This window comes from Rattus rattus, chromosome 2, assembly GCF_011064425.1.
Source record: "Rattus rattus isolate New Zealand chromosome 2, Rrattus_CSIRO_v1, whole genome shotgun sequence".
NCBI lineage: Eukaryota > Metazoa > Chordata > Mammalia > Rodentia > Muridae > Rattus > Rattus rattus.
In genome coordinates, this window is record NC_046155.1 from 50767103 (window position 1) to 50789120 (window position 22018).

Genomic DNA, 22018 nt, shown 5'->3' on the forward strand with positions numbered 1-22018 from the left:
AACAACAAGCTGTTTAATTCCATGATATTAAGCGTCTTAGACGTCTTAGATTTGTTTTATAGAACATGTTGAGAATCAGTTGACCTTGCTTAAGGCAAGTTCATTGGCCAATTCATATAAAAAGAGTCTCAGGGGTATCTACAATAGCCACAGCTGCCAATTTTTGTTATTATTTCAGAAGAGTAAAAGGAGACAAAACCTAATTTGGGTTTTATAACCTGTGGTGGTTTGAATATACTTGGCCTAGGGAGTGGCAATATTTGGAGGTGTGGTCTTTTGAAGTAAGTGTGTCACTGTGGACCTGGGCTTAAAGACCATTGTCTTAGCTGCCCGGAAGTCAGTCTTCTGTTTGCCTCTGGAACAAGATGTTGAACTCTCAGATCCGACTGCACCATGCCTGCCTGGCATCTGCCATGCTCCTGCATTGATGATAATGGACTAAGACTCTGAACCTGTAAACCAGGCACTTTTAAATATTGTCCTGTATAGGAGTTATCTTAGTCATTTTCATAGCAGTAGGAGACAAAAGCATAACCCATATCCAGATATACAAAATAACACTATACATTCATTTTTACATTTTGTTGGAAAACCTTAATGATTGTCAAGACATCTAGACACAAGGCAGATGTTGAGTAGTAGATTAGCCTGATGACAGCGGGCGGTACTGTCTAAAAGGCTGATGGTATTAGAAGAAAAATTCATCACCAGTCATTAGGGGCTATGGAGATAGCTCCGTGGTTAAGAATACCAGCTGCTCTTTCAGAGGTCTTGAGTTCAATTCCCATCAAGCACATGGTGGCTCACAGCCATCTATGATGAAATCCAATGCTCCCTTCTGGCATGCAGATGTATTTGCAGATATCATATATACATATATATAGATATAGATATATAGATATAGATATCATATATATCTGCATCTATATCTATATCTATATATACAATAAATAAATGAATAAATCTTTAAAAACTTAGATGGTGAAATAAAATTGACAAGAAAAAAAAGTCAATTTCCAGAACAGAACATCAATGGCTCAGGCTCTAAGCCCAACAACTGATAAATGGAATTTTATGAAACCAAAAAGCTTCTATAAGGCAAAGGACACTATTAAAAGGACAAGATGGCAACCTGCTGATTGAGAAAGTATATTCATCAACTCTATATTGGACAGAGGGCTAATATCCAAAATTTATAAACAACTCAAGTGAAACACCAACAACCTAAGTAACTCAATTTAAAAATGGGGTTCAGAACTAAATGGAGAATTAGAATTGTCAACAGAAATTCTCAAATGGCCAAGACAAACTTAAAGAATTGTTCAAAGTCCTTAGTCATTAGGTAAATGCAAATCGAAATATCTCTGATGCTTCGTTTTCACTCATCAGAATAGCTAAGATCAAACAACTCAACAGATAGCACATGCTGGTGAGGGTGTGGAGCAAGGGGAACACTTCTTCATTGTTGGTGGGATTGCATGCTGGTACAACCGCTTTGGAAATCAGTCTGGAGGTTCCTCAGAAAATTGGACTTTGTACTACCTGAGGACCCAGCTATACCACTCCTGGGCATAAGATGCTCCAACATACAACAAGGACATATGCCCCATTTTGTTCATAGCAACCTTATTTATAATAGCCAGAAACTGGAAAGAACCCAGATGCCCTTCAACACAGGAATGGATAAAGAAAATGTGGTACTTCTCAGCTATCAAAAACAATGACTTCATGAAATTCATAGGCAAATGGATGGAACTAAAAATATCATCCTCAATGAGGTAACCCAATCACAAAACAAACCATACATGGTATGCACTTACTGATAAGTGGATATTAGCCCAAAAGCTCGAATTACCTAAGATACAAACCATAGACCACATGAAGCTCAATTAGAAGAACAAAGAAAGTGTGATACTTCAGTTCTTCTTAAAAGGGGGAACAGAAGTACTCACAGTATGAAATATAGAGACAAAGTTTATAGCAGAGACAAAAGAAATGACCATTCAAAGCCTGTCCCATCTGACGATCCATCTCATATATATACAGCCACCAGAACTAGACAATATTGATGAAGCTAAGAAGTGCATGCTGATAGGAGCCCGATATAGCTGTCTCTTGAGAAGCAGCAACCCATTAAACTGAAAATCGGGTCTCCATTGGAGGAGTTAGAGAAAGGACTGAAGGAGCTGAAGGGGCTTGCAGTCCCATAAGAACAACGATATCAACTAACCAGAGCTCCCAGGGACTAATCCACTACCCAAAGTGTATACATGGACAGACCCATGGCTCCAGCTGCATATGTAGTAGTGGATGGCCTTGTTGAACACCAATGGGAGGCAAATCCCTGGGTTCTGCCAAGGCTGAACCCCCTAGTGTAGGAGAATATCAGGGTGGGGAGGTGTGAAGAGGGTGGTTGGGAGAGGAAACACCCTATAAAAGAAGGGGAGTGGGGATGGGATAGGGGGTGTATGGACAGGAAACTGGGAAAGAGAGTAACATTTGAAATGTAAATAAAAAAGGTCTAATTTAAAAAAAAGAACACTATTCATCTATGGATCATGACAATAGCATTCTGAGTGAGGCAACCTAGTACCAAATGAATGTGGAGGGTATGTACTCACTTATAAGTAGATATCAACCATAAAATGCAGGTATTATATTACACTCCACAGACCCAAAGAAGCTCAACAAGAAGAAAAGCTTAAGTGAGGAAGGTTGAATATCACTCAGGAGTGGGAATAAAATAGACAAAAAAGGCAGATGGAGGGGAGAAACTAGGAGGGAGGAGGCATAGGAAAGGGAATGGGGGTTTTGGGATCATGTGTGGAGAAGGACAGGCTTGATAGTCATGAAAATGAAGGGATATCTGCAACTTACATGGGTGAGGAGTTAAATGGCATATCCGGGAAGAGACAGTACCTGGTATAAGGGAAGCATTCAAGAATCAATGGGTGAGACTCACCACACTGGGGACATGGAACATGAAGAGTCCACTTCCTGTAGCCATGTAGAAACCCCAGTGGAGCAATAGGGAGACAAATCCACCCACAAAACTTTCAATCCAAAATGTTTCCTCTCTACAAGAAATGCAGGCACAGGGGAGAGAGCAGAGACTGAGGGAATAGCCAACCGATATCCAACCCAACTTGAGACTTTTCCTATGCGCATGCACCACACCTAACACTGTTAATGATGCTCTGTTAAGCTTGCAGACAGAAGAAAGCTGTCCTCTGAGAGGTTCCCCCACAGCAGCTGACTCAGACAGAAACAAACACCCAAACAGTGGTTAACGAAACAGTAGAGTTTGGGGACTCATTTGGAAGAATTGGAGGAAGAATTGTGGACCCTGAAAGGGATAGGAACCCCGAAAGAAGACCAATAGAGTCAGCTAACCTGAGCACTTGGGGCTCTCAGAGTCTGAACCACCAACCGAAGAACATAAAAGGGCTGGATCTAGGTCTCCCTGAACATATGTAACAGACATGAAGCTTGGTTTTTATATGAACAACTGCAATGGGGCTACTCCAAAGCTGTTACCTAAAGGAACCTAACATAACTACATAACTGTCTCTTGAAGAGCTTCATCCCGTAGCAAATGGAAACAGATGGAGAGACCCACTGCCTAAAGTTGGGCACAGCTTGGGATGCCTTGCGGAAGAGGAGGAGATAGGATTGAGCAAGCCAGGGTGCTCAAGGACACTCCGCAGAGACTGAACCCCAATACAAAGAGTGTACAAGGGATGAACATATTTACATCAAATGTGCAGCTTGGTCTTACGTGGGCTCCCTAACAAGAGAGTGGAAGCGGGGTTGGGGATTTAGCTCAGTGGCAGAGCGCTTGCCTAGGAAGCGCAAGGTCCTGGGTTCGGTCCCCAGCTCCGGAAAGAACCAAGAAACAAGAGAGTGGAGGCCGTCTCTGAGTCTGTTTGCTGCCATCGAAACTGCCTTCCCCTAACAGGACCACCTTTTAGGGCCTCAGTAGGAGAAGATGTGCTTAATCCTGCTGTGACCTGATATCCCAGGGCCTACTGGGACCCAAGAAGGCTTCCCTAACTCTGAGGAGAAGTGAAGGGAGTGATGAGGAGAGGGATTTGTGAGGGTGGGACTGGGAGCAGAGGAGGGAGAGGGGTGCAATGAAGATATAGAATCAATCAATAAACATGAAAAAAGAAGTTAAAGAAACAGTCTTTAAAGAAAATACAGGGATTCTTAAGCATCCAATCAACAAATTTTGTTTATTTAATTTGTTGGCAAACAATAAAAATCATTGTTGAAATAGCATAAAGAATTACAAAGGAAAATCACATGCTAATACCACATCCGAAGATACTACTTGCTGAAACGTGATGGACGGAGTGATATGATCCACAGTAGATTTTATCATCCACACCCACTAAAGACAGGAGCTCCTTGGTGAGACGGCCCATTTCTTTTTTCCAAGGAGAGCACAGTTCTTTTGAATAATTATCACTTTCCTTAAACAAAAAAAGAATCATTGTAGGACAATTCTATTCTTAATCAAAACTAATTTGAAGCTGTTTTTTGTTACTACTTTCAAAAACAGAATTACTACTAAGAAAAAGTTACCCTGTTACAGCTGATGAAATATACATTGTAAATAGAGTTTTTCAAAGCCTGTATAAGGTAAGACAGATATATACATTCAGAAAATTTGCTTCTAAATTTACTGCCAGAAAGGAAAACAGAGTCTATTTCTACCTAATAATACTCAACATCTCCCCATCACAGTTTACTTAGCTTCTTTGTCTCCAGTTTAGAGGAATTTTTCCAAGGGGAACCATGGTAAGGCAAATTCCAGCTCTCTGCTGCTTCCCCTTGGAGAGGGCCAAGGAAGCTACATTGGACTTTCTTAAAAAAAAAACAAAAACAAAAACAAAAACAAAAACAAAAAAACATAGAAAGAAAAATATTTTCTTATTGTATAGTTTACTTTTTTTACACTTCAATGTTATCTCCTTTCTCAGTTTCCCGTCTCCCATCCCCCCTCTCCCTGGTTCTTTATGGATGCTCCCCTTCCCATCCACCCACTCCCATCTCAACACCCTGGCATTCTCCTACAATGGAGCAAAGAGCCTTCACAGGACCAAAGGTTTCTCCTACTATTGATGCCAAACAATGCCATCCTCTGCTACATATGTGGCTGGAGCCATGGGTCCCTCCATGTGTACTTTTTTGGTTGGTGGTTTAGTCCCTGGGAGTTCTGGGGGGTCTGGTTGGTTGATATTGTTGTTCTTCCAATGGGATTGCAAACCCCTTCAACTCCTTCAGTCCTTTCTCTAACTCCTGCACTGGTGTCCCTGTGCTTAGATGGTGAGCTGTAAGCATCTTAATCTGTATCAGTAAGGCAATGGCAGCGTATTTCAGGAGACATTCTGATAAATACTCGATTTTGTCAAATGGAGGATTTGTGTTTTGTTTTGTTTTGTTTTTGGCGTTTTGGAGGGATATTTTTAATCTTGATTAAATGATACAAAATAAGAGGAACTATCAAGTTAAGATGAGTATGAAACATAAATTCAGTTAGGTAGTATTTTATTTGTGCTTCCTGATATCCTATTCCTGTGGATAAATGATGGATTTTATAAAGCCTCATATATACATATATGCATATATATATATACATACATATATACATATATTCACATACACACATACACACATACACATATACACATATATATATTTACTAGCATTATTCTTCTATAATTACATATTAGTAAAGAATTAAAATGGATAAAATGATATTTTTTATAAAACCATGAAGCAACAGTTTTTCAAAACTGATAGCTGTTTGAGCGATAGGGTGTATTTGCTTAATTATATATATTACTTTTTTATGAACATTATGAGTAGAGTCTTGCAAACCATCTCAGTTTCTTGGGTGTGTAGCTAAGGACCACATTTACACCTGTGTTATTACAATTGTTCAGAAACAAATGCTGCATTCTCTTCACCGAGGGTGAAGCATAAAGTTAGTAAATCAAACACAAATGTTTTTCCTCACCTTAAACTGCAGAAAGACAATGTGTTGGGAGAGGGCAGCAGAAGGGGGTGGTAGATGAGATTACGGAATGGCTTCACGTGTCCTTGAGACTGAAGTCCAGGGGTGACAATGGCCATGCTTGGCTTGTGCTCCAGAGGACATGAATCACAGTGTCTTTGTTTAATTCTCTTGCCATAGAGAAGATATATGTTAAGTATTGAGCATTATTGTCACATGGGAATACTGGACATTTCTTCTGAATGTTAGCAGTTCTCCCTTACATATGATCTGTTATTATCCCAGGAGCTATAGAGAAGAAGAATTCCAAGGGAAGGAAGTAGATGTAGCCTGTATTTACACCCAATGGATGTTTCATTCTTTTCTGCCCATTCTAGTCACTTTACAAAAGTTTAGCAAAGGACAAAAGGTTCAGTCAGGTGTGAGGAACTAGAACTTGTGACATTGGAGAGTGACCAATTTCTGTCACTCAGGTAGATGCGCCAGTGATAGCCAGGTACTGGGAAGAAGTTCGAGAATGTTAATTGATAATATAGCAAGAAAATAAAGGAAATGTGGGTGAATAGAAACTAATATCTCCATGTAGCTTGTATTGAATCTTTACCATTCTTATAAAACAGTATCAATTATTATCCACCATGAAAGGACAAAATTGTAGTTGGGAGCCTGAGAGTTTTGTGCAGTTCATATAGAACATGGTTCGAACAGAACTTACTTGGGCCAAAGAATTTGTCCCATCAAAACTGTGTTCTTCCGAGTTCAATCTGGTCAGTAAATCTAACTTCTGATCAGGAAATCAACACTGGATTTCCTACAAAGTAGATAATTTATACCTTAGGTTTCAAACCTGATGATAAGGCAAAAGTACTTTCTTAGACTCAGCTGCAGGAAGTATCTGGACTCTACTCAGAAACACAAGACATTGTTATCTCATCCCTGAGTGCCCCACCAATTATTCCTCTTAGCTGTGAAACTTGTCCTTCAGGTTGTTCACAATGGACAGTACACTTTACACACCCAAAACTAGACTTTGATCCCTGTAAACACCATTGTAGTCCATAAATTGATCTTGGAGAAACTTCTCTTATTTATCTATATTTTCATTAAAAATCAATATGAAGTTGAATACTTTTCTTTTGTAGCTGAAGATTATTTTGAGCAAAATATAGTACTCAAACATGATATTATAAAGCCACAAATTACTTAGGAGCTGTAAAGCCACAGTTCATTTTCTTGTGATGTCTATAAACTCCTATTAGAAGTATACATGCCAAATATTAACTGCCTTTATCTCTTGGGACCATGAAAGACTGTGACAATGTCATAACATATTAATTTGTCCCTGAATGGTACATCAACCCCAGTGAAACATAAAATGCAAAACATACAGTGAATACTTTTAATTGCTGTATTTAAACTCTCTCTGACCATCTCTATAATTGCTGTGTTTAAACCCTCTCTTGATATCCCATACCACTTGTGTGCAGCGTAATTAAACACAATCCTAATTCAATAAAAAGAGGCCCAAGGGATGACATTTTATCTCCTCAAAGTGCAAATGTGGAAAAACAAGGGCCCTGTCTCAGATGCATTTGCCCTTGTGATATTTAGACAATTGCGAAGGCCTTGTGAAAAGTCTACCTTTCTGGTTACTTAAGAAAATAGACAAAGAAACAAACAAGCAATAATGGCCTGCTTCAGTGGAGGGGCTGTTTGACAGGTAGAGCACTCTTCTTTTCTCAAGCTTCGAATTCTAGCACTGCACAGCTTGAAACCCCCACAAACTGACCACGAGTATGAATTCTCCAACTTATTATCTCTGAATTAAAAATGTTCCTTACAGAAAGTGGAATGCAGCTATAGTTATAGTGTTACCACATGGAAACTGTCTACAGTAGTTTCAAGAAAATGACACAAGTCACTATTAATAAAACATGTTAGAGTCAATGAAGTATCCGTGTATGTAGTTAACATTTAATGAGCATTTTCCACAGTCTCATGTGCCGGTAATCATTTGGCAAATCTATACTCTGTAACTAACAACCATAAAATGTCAATATCAAACATCCTTCGTGAGTCTGAGGGTTGCTGATAAATTCTACAGATCCCAATAGTACCAGTTGGTTTTATTTAGGTGTATAGCCATGGTCACATAAGTGTTTATAATGTTCTGGCCTGTGCTCGCTCATGTTTGGAAGTTTTGTGTCTGTAAAATAGTTGAATGATGTATGTTTCCTAAATCTAAGACAAATTTTAGAAAAGTCAGCCAACATTTGTCCTTGTGGTAGAAACATTCTCAGAGAAAAAACTCTTACAAGAAATTTGCTGTGTGTGGTGATAGATAAGTCTAATCTCAGCAATGGGAGGCAGAGGCAGGTGGATCTCTCTGAGTGTGGGGACAGCCTGATCTATAGAGTTACTTCTAGGACAGACAGCTAGGGCTATATAATAAGACCCTATGGCAACAGCAACAGCAACTGAAGCAGCAGCAGCAGCAACAACAACAATAACAACAACAACAACAACAACAACAACAACAACAAGGAAATGAGAACATTCTTTAGCTTTGAGTGAATATTGTCATCCATTGACAAAAGAAAGTGACTAGTCTAAGAGCAGATAGATCTTCATGAACAAAACACAGAGATTTGAGTTGTTTGGTTTTCTTTTGTATTGATTAGCTGTAAACTAGACACCTTTCCCCTTGTCTTCTATACCTTTCATATTTATTGTAAGAAACTATGTAAGTGCAGTCTTAATCATCTAATTAATCATCCTTAACTCAAAGCGCTACTATTGTTCTACAGTCTATCCCACTGATCATACAGATGTTTTATTGCAACATCCTAAACATTCCTCAAGGGCCTTAAAACTTATCAGTTGATAAGCAACGCAAGGCCAAAATTTTGGCTGTGATAAGTCACAAGGGTGACTTTAAACAAATTGTTTCTCTGAATCATTGTGGTAAAGGGTGACTGAATAATATATAATAAAGATTATTATTTTGTTGTTACATAATTTTAGAAGTAATAGTTGATATTTTGGGGTAGCTCCTCCTTTCCTCCTCCTCCTCCTCCTCCTTCTCCTCCTCCTCCTTCTCCTCCTCCTCCTTCTCCTCCTCTTCTTTTTGTATTTTTTTTTCAAAACAGGAATTCTCTGCACATCCCTGTTTGTTCTGGAATTCACTGTGTAGACCAGGCTGGGCTTAAATGCAGACATTTGACTTCCTCTGCCTCCAAGGTGCTTGGGGTAAAGGTATGCACCATCACTGGCCAGCAAAGGGCAGCTCTCAATCGCTATATTCATATACAAATTGTAGGACTGGGACAGTAAGATACTAAAGTTTGAGAGTGAAATATCCTCATGGGTTCAAGTCTCCATCTCCTGCTGCTGAAGCCAATTGTCTAGTAATCCCTGCTTCGTGCAGGTTCTAACACCAATGGACTGACAATGAACATCACTATTTTGTGTTGATGGAAACGGTCAGGTAGATCCTAGTTGAAGAAAGGCTGTTGGGAACAGCATTCCTTTGATGATTTTTCCCCCAACACTGCATCCCCACCATCTCTGTCTCTCCCACCTGTCTGCAATCTGTCTTAGAATGAGAATAACTACTCTCTATGCCATTCACGTCATGACCACAGGCGACATGACCTCAGAGCTATAGAAACTAGTGTTCTCTTGTGGGACCTAGGTATGAGGCTGCAGGTCAAAGCATTGAGTATACTCCCCTGACAATCAAAGTTTGATCCTCAAAACCTGTGAAAGGAGACAGTAACTGATAACACCAAGTCGATATCTCACCTCCATAAAAAAGCCATGTATGCCAAGTTCCAAGACACACATAATCTAAATATAAAAATTCTCTTCTATGTTCTAGTACAGCATCAAAGAGCCATGAGGAGCAAGCCCAAGAAGTATGGCCTACCAATCTACATTTATGTACTAATAATAGGTTAATGGACAACTTAGTCAGAAAATTACGTTTAGGGAAACGTATACGATCCTTTATTTAATATCCCACCTCGATTATGATTTTGCTGCTTGAGATTTCTCAACATTGTGATATCCCCCTGGGATTTCTGATTGTCATTGAGTGACCCTGTCTGGTCATTTATCTCTGACTTCAATGCTAACAACTAGTAAAGAGTTTCAGATGGGCAAGGAGAGAGAGAGAGAGAGAGAGAATCGTACAGCTTACCTGGATAGTGTCTTTTCTGTGTTTAACCAATTAAATAAAGTTTGGTCTGAGGCTGTTTTGGAAAATGACAGATTTACCAGCCTGGGGAGTAACAGTGGAGTTGCTGTCACACTTGAATGCTTGTCTGCTTAAACTTCAAATCAGCTGTAATGCTAGGCGTACATTTCTTGAGCAGGTGGGAAAGAAAGCGCCTTGGGATATGAAAGACAAATGTCTAAGTAAATCCCAAAGGGAAGATTTGAGGATTTATTTTTTAAGTGGACAACCAATAAATAGTAAGCTTCTCTTGTAAATATTCAAGAACAATGCTGCCTTTAAAAGATAATGTTATGAAAAGAATTATTTATTATAGAGAAATTAGACAAGTGAGCAAATATAAATCTGTAAAAGTCATTCCTATAGCAAAATGTTCAGAATGATAAAACACATCACTTCAAGCTTCCCAGATTTTGTTATAAATACAACCTGAGAATCACCACAATGTCAAACATCCATATTCCTGATTGGTCCTAGCTTCAACCATTTGCCTCATATGGGCCTGAGTGTCAAACTGATAGTTCTACCATAGTATAGGTAAGCAAAGACTTCTGTTGAGGCAAATTCTGCCTTTCACTCAAAGAGAGCATTTATTGGTTTGCATATAACAATGCTTCACCAGTCCTTCATTCTTATTACTCTGAAATAATCATATACCTTCCATACCTTCAACCCCCTCAAAAGAAGGAATCATTTTTATCTAATGATCAACTTTACTTGTTTTGGGGGCTGGAGCAGACTTCTCTCAATTTTTGTTCCCATCTTTTTTGCCTGAGCGTGTTTTTTCTGCTCCTATGAACCAAGCTTTTCCTGGTTGTGATTCACACCTATGATCTAATTCAAAACATGGTGAGCAAAAATTCCTGAATGGAATCTGTCTACCGAGACTGAGTGACTTGATTAGAATATCAGTACTGGGAGAGATTGGGCTGTGGCTGGTGCACAGGCTAAGTACAAACACATAGGCCACCTTACTTTCCCATGAGTCTGGTTATTTTTCAAGAACATCAACTCTGAGCATTCTGGGGAGTTACCTGACCCTTGGACAGGTGTAGGTTAGAGATTATTTTGGGGCATTACAAGACCAATCCACAAGTTAAGAGTGTCATCGAATATCACCTTGGCCCTATGGAAAGACTTTCCCATATTGCCAACCCTGTCTCTCTGATGTATGCACCAGTGCACTTTTTACTTTCTGTGCTCCATAAGACTGTAAAAACTTCAGGATTCTACCTTCATGTTGGAATTTAGGTGATCTAAATCATTTTTCCTGGATTGTAGTTATGTAAAATGGCTCCCAAATAAATCAGCTCTGTTTTCCTTCAGTATGAAAACTTTGTTTTTTTTGTCAACAACACCTACCTGTTCCGATCTCCTTTAGATAACTAAGTCTAGCTCTATTCAGTGCTTAACTACTGTTCCGAGTTGGACTTTAAACATAATCCTCTGCAACTAATGCCAGATCTTTGGAGGAACACAGAGCAATATTAAAGAGATTCGTGAGCCTTAGTATGATGCAATGAAATAAGTACCTTTTTTTCATAAAAGAACTGAATAAATTACAAAGGAATTGGCATCTTCTTTGATGGTTTAAGAAGTGAAGAAAAACAATCTGAAAAATAAAATAAACAACTAGTGACAAGTTGTTAGTTCCTTCCCCTCTCCCTAGCCTGCCTGCCTCCTTTCTTCCTTCCATCTTTCCTTCCTTCCTTCCTTCCTTCTTCCCTTCCTTCCTTCCTCCCTCCTTCATACACTACTTTCTTCCCTCTTTTCCTCGCTCCCTACTCTTCTTTTTTCCCTTCCTTTCCCCTTCCTCTATGCTTGCCCTTGAGTTCTCACCTGCCTCAGACTCCTGAGTATTATAATTACAAGGATATGTCACCATAAATATGTTTTTCTTAAATTCTATTTACATATGTGGCAAGGGGATAAAACTTCCACAAAGATATGTTTCAATTTTGCTGTGACCTCTGCTCTGAAAAAAAGCCAGAGATTTATATTACGACCTCAACCACACACAAAATTCAACAGCCTCATAATTATTACCAAGTCAGGAAATTAAGAATGTAATATAAGATTAGTTAAGTTAAAACACTAATCATTTTATTACTATATAGCCAGGTTGACAATATTTACAAGTAACTCCTAATTCATGAGAAAAGACAATATACTACTCAGAGGCTCAAATGCAGATCTATATGGATTATACATTTTCAAAAACTATCCCTAAATACACACTATATATATGAAAACATAACAAGGTAAAATGTACCAATGTAATTGTATTCAATTTTATTCCATTTTTAAAATTTATTGTCTCATACATTATATCTAAATGACAGTACTACCTGACTCCTCTCGCTCCAGGCCCTCCCTTCTCCTCCTGATCCACTCCTCTTTAATTTCCCTTCAGAAAAGGGTAGGCATCCCAGGAATATCAACCAAGCATAGCATATCAAATTGCAATATAACTGGGTACATCTCCTTATATCAAGACAGCATAAGGCAATACAGTAGGAAAAAGTGAGTCCTAAAAGCAGGGAAAATGGTCAGAGACAGCCCCTACTCCCACTCCTAGAAGTTCCCAAAGAACACCATGCTACATAACAACATTATGTTTGCAGAAAACCTAGATCAGACTCATTGATTGACAGAGTCCTTTCCCTGTGAGCTCATATGAGTCCAGGTTAGTTGATTCTGTGGGTTTACTTGTGGTATCCTTGACCTCTCTGGCATCAACAATTCTTCTTTCCCCTCTTCTTAAGAATTACCTAAGCACTGCCTAATGTTTGCTGTGGATCTCTGCATCTGTTTCCATCAGTTTCTGGATAAAGCCTCTCTGATGTCAATTATGCTGGGCTTCAGTGTGTGAGTATCCAGAATATCATTGAAGAATAATTCAACTGAGAACGGGGTCCCCAAAGGAGGAGTTAGAGAAAGAATTGAAGGAGCGGAAGGGACTTGCAACCCCATAAGAACAACAGTGCCAGCAAAATAGAGCTCCCAGGGCTATACATGGACTGACCCATGTCTCCAGCTGCATATGTAGCAGAGGATAACCTTGTTAGGCACCAAGAAAAGGAGAAGCCCTTGATCCTGCCAAGACTAGACCCTCCAGTGTAGGAGAATATTGGGGGGAGGGGTGGAGAGGTGGACACCCTTATAGAAGAAAGGGGGATGGGATAGGGGGCTTATGGACAGGAAACCAGGAAATGGAATAACATTTGAAATATAAATAAAAATAATCAAAAAAAAAAAAAGAATTTTTTGCCCTTTTTTTTTTCCAGTCCCATTTTGTTGATCCTAGTTTTCTGGGCTATCCAGCCTCTGGTTCTTGGTCTTCCAGATAGTATCAAGCCTGATCTCCTTCTCATGCATGTGTCTCAAGCTGGACAAGTCATTGTTTGGCCACCCCAACACATCATACTTGCAGAACAAATTGTAGGTCAAAGGTTTTGTGGCTGGCTTGGTGTCTCAAACTTACCAATGGAAGACTTACCTGCTTTTATTTTATTTTATTTTATTTTATTTTATTCTTTACATAGATTACATTATGACCACAGATTCTTCTATATCCCTTCTGCTCCAGCCTACCTCCATCTTCCCTATCCCTTAGATCTACTCTTCCTCATTTTCCATTCAACACAAAACAAAATGAAATGAAACAAAAACAAACACAGCAGGCTCCTCAGGTATATCAACTGAACGTGACATAATAAATTACAATAAGACTTTGCACAAACCTCAGATCAAGGCTGGACAATGTTTATCCAGTAGGAGGAAAATATTCAAGCTCAGATAAAAGAGTCAAAGATACCCCAGACTCCTGCAGTTAGGGGTATGACAAGGACACCAAGTCATAAAATCATAATGAATGTGTAGAAGTCTGGGCTCAGACTTACACGGGGTCCATGATTATTACTTCAGTTTCTGTGAGCCCTGTTTAGTTTATTCTATGGATTGTGTTCTCTTTATGTCCTCAATCTCTCTTCTCTTAAAAATGAATAGTTGATGTATAAATGACATTCGAATTATTTAGATGGCTTTAATGTCTCTTCTTTTACTAACGTTTAATTCACCGCATCTCCTTTTCTTTTCAGAACCAGAGAAAATTTCAAAATGATGAGTCACTTTTAGGTGTCACAGATTATTTTAAGGAAAGTCTTTATCCATTCACAGCCCTCGTATTCTCATTTTGTGTACAGCCATAACAGTAAGTAACAGTTGTACTTGCCTCAAGGTCATCATGGGTTTATAACTGATGTAAAGATTCTCAGAAGTGTTCAGAAAGACTTCCTGTTTCATGGCTCCAGTGAGATCAGAATCTGCCAAAGGCCAGATCCAGAAAAGATACAAAGTAGAAACTGTGGCAATGTTTAGAAAAAATAAAATAAAAATGTTGTCAATTTTTAAATATTCTTCACCTTAGATGATTGAAAGTATTGTTGGTGACAGAAATAAAACAAAAATCTACAGATAAAAAGTTACTGAAGGGCTCAAATTCAGCCCAGGAGATAATAATGCTAACATAAAAGAACCTCATATCACTCAGTCCCTGAGGAAGGTGATTTGGGCCATGCTGGTTTCCATTCTCAAGATCTTTGTCTGGGGTGTGGGTCTGGGACAGGTAGGTGTCTACAGTAACTGAAAATTATATGCAATGAAATAGAGGCTACAGCTCTTGAAAGCTGAGGTTCTAAATTTACAAGCCTGTGCTGAATGAGAAAGAAAAACATATATGGCTTCACCCATGACATAGCTGAGGTGTATGATGCTTAAAGAGATGCTGAGTGGGCTCAAGGTCACAGGACTGGACACTGAATGAGATGCTTACTTCTAATTTGATATGGAGACACTTCTACTCATGGACATGGTGCATGTGTAGAGTTAAGGTAGTGATTCCTTGTTATAACTACAAAGAGCCAAGGAGACCGGCCCCAATGTGCTATATGAGAAAGAATGATTGCAATTCAACTTCGAATCGCACAGATATCTTTCATACTTTCTTCTTTGAGAAGAACCTTTAAGAACTTAGGCAGCCCTATGTGTTATCATATATGTATACATTGCTGGATCTGAAAATGTGCCTGGGAACTGACAATTGGAAGTGTAAGAGAGCAAAGTTCGGTGGAGGAGCTCTTCAGTTATCCAAAGAAGAAGATGAGTTGTTTCTTACCCAGAAGGAGGGACCTTCTGCCATTAAAGCCCTGAAAAGTTTATGTCCAAACCTGTATGTTGACTGAGTGGATGAGGGTGTTCCTTGCAAAAGTATCCTGGAACTGCTCTAAGTTTGAAGAAGTTTGACACTGTGAACTGAATTTTTCTTAATACTTCTATAGTTTTTACTTTGGGTCACATAGAAAAATAAGTGAGAAAATGGGGAGAAGATAAAGAGAAATTGGAAGTGTAAGGTATGGGAATCTTGCTCTCCACCTCAGAAGAACTACAGTGTTCACTGCATATGTGCACTATACTGAGAAGCCCAGTTTTAACAACTACAGATTTGTTGAGTAAGGGTTAGATCTATGCAAAAGGTCATTCTGATTATTTTGCAAGTACTGTAAGACATGGACCCCTTTACAGCATGTTCATGTATTTTGCTTTATGCAAAGATTTTAAAGATCTTTAGAGGTCACTTGTGTTATGAGACTTTTCCTAAGAAAATAACGGCATGGCTTTCAGTAATTTGGCTGTAGCTGGCCTTTGTTCAGTGGTGGAGCCAAGAATCATATTTCTTCCCCATTTGCCACACTCTTAGCCCAGACTATAGTAGACAGCAGTGTTTTTACCAATTACTTACTGGCAGAAATTAGTGTTCCAGTACCATCAAAATTAACTAATCCAATGAAGAACAAATGAGAAATCAACTATATAACCTCCTTATCCTGATCTAAGGGTTTTTGCCTGGACCATTACTAAATGTCCATTCACATCTCATAGAAGCTAGATTTGTTCAGCTGACAACTGCTTACCATGACTACAGGGTGCTCTTTAATTAAAGTTACAGAGCCAATGGCAGAGGGAGATCATGAAGTCTGAATCCTGACTCAGTCCTTGCTTCCACCTCTCATATTATAGTTTACCTAACCAAATCAAGGAATGAATTCTTGAAACAATACAGAAAACCATGTAATTTCTCTCTTTTTAATTAAAAATATTTTTCTTGCATAATATGTTCTAATCATGGTTTCCTTATCTTCTACTCCTCCCAGTTCCTTTCTACCTTCATTCCCATAGATTCCATGACCCTTTTGTCTCTCATTAAAAAACACAACAGGCTTCTAAAGGATAAAAATAAAATAAAATATAATGAGGTAAAATAATAATTAACATGTTAGAATAAGACAGAACAAACAGAAAGAAAAGACATATATTTAAAATTGTATTGATACATATATGTATTATTTATGTATATTCAAAATAACAATTAAGATATAATTAAAAAATGGAAAAGGACTCCCTTCAGAATGATATGGGCAGACCCTGACATTACATTGTGAGTTCAAAATTAGTCCTGTCAATGAACCTTTCCTTGGTGTCTTCCATTCCCTCTTGCTCTTAGACTCTTCTTCTCCTTTTCTGCATGGTTTCTTACGCCTGAAGGGAAAGGATTTTTAGAAGACTTTTTTGGTGGGGCAGAGTGTTTCAGTGTCTCTCACTCTGCATATCTCATTGCAAGCCTTTCTATTGTTACAAAGGAGAATGCTTTCCAAATCATGGAAAGAGTTCATTGGACAACAAAGGGTTCTCTATGTATAGAGTCTCTAGACCAGGCTGGTCTCAAACACACCGAGAAAATTCAACTAAAGTTTTCATTTGTTGAATGGCTTCCATCTTGTGTCAAATCAGATATTGGTCAATACCCGTTTCAACGTGAGCCTTAGTCACTTTGACCTTAATGGAATGCTGTTAAAAAATCTTTAAATGTCTTAGCCTTTAATAATTAATTCATTGGTGCTTATAAAGTAGATAAGCCTGGCTCTACTGTAGCGAGCTGTTTTATTCTGATGTGTAATTTTAATGATGACCGCAATCACTTTACACAAAAGTAATGTCCTTCAGGAAGCATTTTTGCTTCTTTAAGATTTGACTTCCATGTTACCTCAATCTGAGAGACTCAAATTCATCATCCAGGTCAAATTAGGGAAGGTACATCATCCCATCAAAAGAAGAATGCTTTTATCAATCACAATTATCCTGTAAGTAGAAAACCAGGAAACCATCAGGTACCCCTCCAGTCAGTGTTTGGGTCATGATCTCAAATAGCCACTGATGCTTAAATTAATTTCTTATGGACCTCCTAAATTAGCAGCTCTGTCTATGAATTCATAAAGGCTGGTTTTGAACCACAGTGAATGGCAAAAAATTCTAGAGACAGGTCAACTTCATGACAAATATTGAAATGAATGAGATGCTTTCTGAGATTGTGCTTCTGTTTTGTTGGTGAAAGAAATACTCTTGACGAAACCAGAATGTTACTGATACTTTCTAGAACCTATTGCCACATTCATCATTACAAGTGCTCAATTCAACCAACAGACCCACTTCATATTCTGTTAAACAGATATTTTAGGCTTTTCTATTATCCATCCACAATTCAAGAAAATAGTCACTAATTGCGAAGGTTTCTGTTATCACAATGCACTCCATTGTGCCTCAAAGTCCCTCACACCAAGTTTGACTTCAAATCTCATGTTAATTCCTGAGAATCATAAATCGATGACTCCTACAATTAAAATAGAATGTAAGAGCAGAAAATCAGTAACGGAAGGGAAGCCACTATTTTTTATAAATTTATTAATTTATGCCCAATTAAATTTTTTTTAATTTCTAAAAGAAAATTACTTGATATGGAGTAATTTGTTTATAATCATAAATTCCTACCCAAGGCCTTGAAGGATAAACTGAATAAACAATCTTGGCTAGAAATCTGGTTATTTAGTAACTTGCCTATCAGTCTTATCTAAGCAATATTGGCCTATAATCTTCTTAGGTCCATTATTCATACAAGTCAAGGATCTAAAAACTTTTTTTGTATTGTTAGAACTGGGGGGTGAGTTTACAGTGGATCAGAATGTCATCATTAACCTTGCAAATAGCTTCACTAAAAATCGATGGTAGCTGTGTGTCTGATTCATCCCTTCTCTCTTTGGGAGATTCTGTGATGACACAGATCTTTCTGCTCATAATGTTGTGCTGTAAACTGCATTGAGTTGTATTTGATAGTGAGGGTGTATATAGTGAGGGTGCATATTGTAGAAAACAATGTGGATATTACAGTTAGCATACAGACATTGTTCATATAAACAGAACTTCTGTGTAGTCAGCGTTGTGTCAAAATCTTATAAGGATTAGAAGGCCAGATATTCTGCACTGAAGTTGTATGGTTCCACAAAATTCATGGTTGGAAACTTCAGTACCACATGTGACAGTATTAGGTTGTAGAACTTTTAGCGGAAGTGTTTTTTGTCACAAGGGTAATGCACTTCAGTATGATATCAATGAAACTTTTGAAGAGACCTGAGAAGCTAAAGAGATAACTCAGTGGATAAGAGTCTCTATTCCTCTTGTACCATGCCAGGGCTGTTTTCTTAGGATGTATATGATTTCACACAACAATCTGTATTTTCTTGTGCAGGATTTTCTTGTTCTCTTTTCTTAGCTTTGTGAGAATCACACACATGTGTGATAGATACATGTGTGGAAAGAGGCAGGTGCTTGCAGCCAACCATTGAACTAAGAATGGAGTCCATAATGAAAGAATTAGTGAAAGGACTGAAGGAACAGAAGGGGTTTTCAACCCCATAGGAAGAACAACAATATCAACCAACTAGACCTCCCAGAGCTCCCAGACACTAAAACACAAACCAAAGAGTTCACATGGAGGGACCTATGGCTCCAGCCACATATGTAGCAGAGGATGGCTTCTTGGGTGTCAATGAGAGGAGAAGATCTTGGTCCTGTAAAGACTCAATGCTCCCATGCAGGGGAAAGGCAAGGCAGGGAGATGGGAGGGATTAGGTGGGTGGGTGGGTGGGAAAACACTCTCATAGAGGCAGGGAAAAGAGGAAAGGAATAAGAGGACTCCAGAGAGGAAATAGAGAAAGGGGATAACACTTGAAATGTAAGTAAAGAAAATATCCAATAAAAATATATGTGTGTATACATATATGTATATATGTATGCGTATATATATATGTACATATATATATATACACACACATATAAAATGTTTGTTAGTTTGGTTTTTTGGGAGAAACTCTTAACAGTGGGAGTGACTCTTTTTGCCTACTCTTCAGACCCTTTTCTTCTTACTGGGTGGCCTCACCCAAGTCTTGATTTCAAGGTTGGTGTCTAGTCTTACTGTATCTTGTGCCATGTTCTGTTGATGTCCCTAGGAGGCTACTCTTTTTTCAAGGGAGATGGAGGAGTGAATCTGGGGGCAAGGGGAGGTGAGGGGACCCGGGAGGAGTGGAGGGAGGGGAAACTGTGATTGAGATGTATCATGTGAGAGAATAAATAATAATAGTAATAATAATAAATTATAATATTAATGATAATAAAGTTTTGCTCTTTTCCTTTTGAAAAAATAAAGAAAGAAAAGAAAAAAATGTCAAAGCAATAGGAATACCCCATATATTTTATTCATGGCTTTTCTTACTGTGAAAACACAGAGAAGATGCATGTGTATAAAACAGTTATCTGGGCCTCAGCAGAAGCCAAGTATGACCAAACCTTGTTCTTAAGCTTACCTCGAAAGTGGGCTTTGTTACTTCAGCTTGGGAGGGGTGCTAATGGGGGGTGGATGGGGAGGGGAACACCCATATTGAAGGGGAGGGAGAGGGGCTAGGGGGATGATGACCTGGAAAAAGAGAAAGGGAATAACATTTGAAGTGTAAATAAGAAATACCCAATTTAATAAAAATGGAAGAAAAAAAAGAAAGTAAACTCACCAGTCTTGCCTTGTGTTTTGCTGAGTAGAAATAGGAAATGGGCAGGCCTAGGTTTTCTAATAGGCTACTGACAAACATTCATATCCAGCTTTTCAATGTGAGATAGAAAATGCAGAATCTAATTTCCCTTCAGGATGAAGGAGAAGCTGGCCCAGAAGTCTGAATTCCCACAAGTTCTGCTATTCTGGCTAGGGAATTGGGCCAGAATCATCAGAGCTTTGGCTCAGGGCCAATCTAAGTGGCCGGTTGCGTGATATGAAGTCCTACTTGCATCGTCTTAAAGGAATTGTGCCTGTGTCCACGTTGTATTTCAGGCTTTGCAACCAGCCAAGAGGGTATGGGAGTGAAAGCAACAAGGGAGAAGCAAAACTATACAATCAAATACAAAATAAACTGAAACAGACTCTCCTCAACCACATGTCGTTGTTAGATGACAGACTGCCAATGGTGTACGTTAGTGATGCCAGTGAGTTTCATGTAGCCTGGGAAATGGGGCAAACCAGGTCAGTGACTTAAGAGAGAATGAGGCAAAAATGGACAGGCATTGATTTGTGTTGCTCATTCCCTAAGCTCTCCCAAGCAACACATTCAAGTGATTTATGAGCCCACACAGAAACTCCAAAAGAAACGCACCTGCAAGTGAAATGTGTGCTAGCCAGTATTTAAATAGAACACTTCCTATGAGACTCGGTTTCTACCATGTTAGAATCACCCCACTGTTGTGATTAAATCGTTTATGATAATATTTGACAACGCATTTTTGCTAATCATTCTGGACAATGTGATCTTTCCTAATTGCATTTAAAACTGACCTTCGCTTGTGATGTGGAGAGCTGAGATGTCTTGTGCCAGTGCTCAGTAATGTGCCTCCACACACTATTGCAAAGAGACAATCCCTATTAAGTTCAAGAGAAGCAAAAGTAGTCATTAGAAAGATAATCACAGTTGTGTCAACCTTTAAGTTACTGTGTGCATCAGTAGGTAATGAGGGTTCTGAATGTCATTATTTATCTATCCTCTCTGGTTGTGTTGAGATGGAAATGCATGAGATCTGGCCTCAGATTACGTACTATGCGATACTTGTGTTTTGGGGCCCAGCCCTAAGACTGAAATATGTTTTTCCAGATGATTTCTATTTGAAATGAATTCTCTTATGACTAGTGTCCCTAGCACGTATGCTTCAAGTTCCCTTAACTACCGGATTTCACTTAGCTAACAGTAAGGAGGGCATGCATGTTCTCTGTTGCCTCTCTTATTGTATTCTCTGACACAATAAAATCTAACCAGAATGTGATCTTATCAAAGAAGTTCACCAGGCTCTCAATGGAGTAACAGTTATCAGTGCCCTGTAAGTCTGGTTTTGAGCTCTATTGACTGAGCCAGAAGCCGCATGGGAGTGAGCACACTGCTCCAATGGTAAACACCCGTGCCGTGCAGCGGGCCTGCGGAGTACAGGAGCCCTTTGCCCCATCTCTCTGTTGCACTCCAGTGTGATGCCTTACACACTGGAGCACAAGCCAGACTCAGCTGTGTGACAAAATCTGCAAAGGATCAAGACCCTGAGCGTGTCCAGGCATCAGCGGAGGGCGTGTCCTGGGTTGCAGCTGATCATCTTCTAGCAGTTGCATATAAATCAAACCCCTGTGTCCGTCCGCAGTGTCTGATCGCCTGTGGAACACAGCTAATGGAATGTTACTTGGATATCTTGTGGGCCTCTGATGAAAATAAATCTCCAACAATAGAGCGAAGGACTTCAAAAGCAAAACTTTCTGAAAAGAGAGAAGGCACCTTACCAATTCAAGGTGG